The sequence below is a fragment of the Giraffa tippelskirchi genome, chromosome 4, assembly GCF_054371585.1.
Source record: "Giraffa tippelskirchi isolate mGirTip1 chromosome 4, T2T-mGirTip1v1.2.pri, whole genome shotgun sequence".
Lineage (NCBI taxonomy): Eukaryota > Metazoa > Chordata > Mammalia > Artiodactyla > Giraffidae > Giraffa > Giraffa tippelskirchi.
In genome coordinates, this window is record NC_137278.1 from 91,049,819 (window position 1) to 91,052,935 (window position 3,117).

A 3,117-nucleotide genomic window follows, 5' to 3' on the forward strand; every position below is an offset into this window, starting at 1 on the left:
GAATTAAACTCTTCCATTCCCGTCCATTTTCGTTCACTGATTCCTAAGATGCTGACATTCACTCTTGCTATCTCCTGCGTGAGCATGTCCAATGGACCTAACATTCCAGGTTCCTATGCAATACTGTTCTTTACATTATCAGATTCTACTTTCACCACCAGTCACATCCACAACTGAGTCATGTCCCCTTTGGACCAGTGGTTTCATTCTTTGTGGAGCTATTAGTAACTGTCCTCTGCTCTTCCCCAGTAGCATCTTGGACACTTTCTGACCTGGGGCTAATCTTCCGGTGTCTTATCTTCTTGCCTTTTCATACTGTTCATGATTCTCCTGCCAAGAATACTGGAGTGGTTTGCCATTCCCTCCTCCAGGTGACCATGTTTTGTCGTAACTCTCCACTATGACCCGTCCATCTTGGGTAGTCCTGCACAGCACAGCTCTTAGCTTCATTGAGTTATGCAAGCCCCTTTGCCACAACAAGGCTGTAACCCATGAAGTTGTCTTTAACTTCATTCAAAACAGTTTTGTTAGACTGTGACAGCTATAGTATGCATTTAAAAAAAACACTATCAAAACTGGTGGATTTTTGCATAGCCATTTTAATATTGAATGTGGTTTGTCAGGTTTTGTGCTGGAGATTTTTCCCTGGACGATACTCCACAGTCGGGTAGACTAGTTGAAGTTGACAGTGATCAAATCAAGACATCAATTGAGAGTAATGTTACACCATGAGGAAGATAGTCGACATACTCAAAATACCAAATCAATCATTGAAAATCATTTGCACGAGCTTGGTTAATCACTTTTATGTTTGGGTTCCACGTAAGTTAAGCAAAAAAAAAAAAAAAACCTTCTTGGGAGTCCTCTATTATGAGTGATTTCTGGAAAACCAAATGATTAATTCCAAAAAGTACTGCTTCCAATTAGACCAACCGGAATTTTAGTCAATAGAAAACTCAATCTTCCAGGTTTCCTTGATAACCAGGTAAAAACTGTTACAGATTGGCAGAGAAGTTGATTCATCTGCAGTATTCACCATATTGCACCTTCAGATTTCCATGTATTTCAGTCTTTACTAAATTCTCTGAATGGAAAAAAATTTCAATTCCCTGCAAGACTGTAAAAGGAACCTGGCATAGTTCTTTGTTAAAAAAGATTAAAAGTTTTCAGAGACAGAATCATGCAGTTGCCTGAAAAATGCTAAAAGTAAGTGGAATAAAATGGTGACTACATTGTATAGTAAAGTTCTTGGTAGAAATGAAAAATGTGTATTTTTACTTAAGAACCAAAGGGAACATTTTGGGCAACCCGATGTCTTTTTTATCCACTGGTCCATAAACTCCATGACAGGATCTTGCTTTATTAACCTATGTCAAAGGCCCAGCATGACACAGGACAAAAAGAGCATGCACTGATGAACAGTGGGTTTAACAATAGCTCCAGAGTGTGAATTTGAACCTTTTTAGAAAAGGATTTTCAAAACAATCTATCTTGGGCTTTCACTTTTTCCTTATTTGCATGATTTTTTAATTGTAGTCATTTTATGTTATAGAGCCTCCTAGCACTCTTGAGCATACAGAACTTTTACAAATGCAGCCGAGAGAAAAAGACCCACCTGGCTATGTAGTCGAAGTCTGAGCTTTTGTGACATGTTCTATGAAACACTGAAAATCCCTAATGTACCTCTCAACTGCCACTCCCTCAATTGGTCACTGTAAGTATTAAATGCAATAAAACTGTTTCCCCCTTGGTCCCCGCTCCAAAAAAAACAAAACAAAACAAAACAGGTAAGTTCCTCTAAGGAAGTGATATTCAAAATGCTGGTCAGCCACAGATAAGGAGCTTGGCCAGAATCTCAATCAATAATCTACTTCCTTCAACTAGCAAATTTGCTACCAAAAAATGTCAGCTGAACTAAACAGTGCACTCAGATACTTACTTTAGAGTGAAAACTCTTTATCTTTTCACAGAACAGGAACAAAAAGTTCACAGAACAGCAGCCTGTCCAAGCTTTTGTACCATCCTGGATTTTTCAAACAGTTTACTATGAGCTCTGCACCCCATGTTAAAATCCAGAAATTTTTCCTAGCCCCACATGCAGCCAGGAGAGAGCTATGTGACCTAGGGTCTGCCAATGAGAACCAATCATTTAAAGTTTTGGTTAGGAAGAGACCAAAAAGGGAGTAGGTACTAAGTAAAGGCCTTTATTCTGGTCAAGGCAGATGCTTGACCAGCTTTGGGGAGGAGTTAAGGTTCACTGACATCTAGTGGCCAGTAACAAGAAGGCAAGCTATAGGGTCCAAATCCACCCCAACAGCATTGGGATATTTGCTAGAAAACGCCCAAGGCATGGTTTGGACAGTTTCTGGCTGTGAGACTTCAAAGTTAGACTCTGGCCTTCCCAAATATTATTTGAGTTCTTCTGCTCCCTCATGAAGTTTAAAATGCTTTCAAACTTAACCACTAGACACTTTTACAAACTCTTTAGCAATAGATTTCAAGCCTATGGAAATATAACCATCAAAAAAGAAAGTTCAAATTTTGATTACTAGTTTACCCATAACTCTATATAAAATGAGTGTTAAGCCATATTATTTAGCCACATTCATTACGTTTTCATTAACTCCACTCAAAAAAGGTCAAAACAATTTTAGCAATGCTATATTAAACAGACCTAAAATTAGCCATCTGTAATTTGAACCTCTAAAAATAACTAGTATTTCTCCTATGATAATGAAAAATGGCTGTTTGGGGTGGGTGTCTTACAGATATGCTGAGTACTTGTTTCAAGGTCAGAAAATTAATGAGTCTAGTCTTTCCTCTTCCTTTTTCTCAATCTCATAATCAGGAATGTATAAAAGAGGTCAAGAGCTTGTCCAGCATGGAAAGGAGACAACTTATTTTTTCTCTGGGATGGGTTTTAGCCACTGCATCCCAAGGCACAGTTTGTTTCTTGGGGGTGGGGCCCTGGTATTGTAATACATTTAGTTCACTTAGGAACTTCCCTTTCTTCTAAGAGTTTTTCACTCCTAAATGATAAGCCAAGGTAACCTTCCACAGACCCTGCAAAAATCTCAAGTTTCACAGTTAAATAGAAACAAATGTGTTGAGACATAC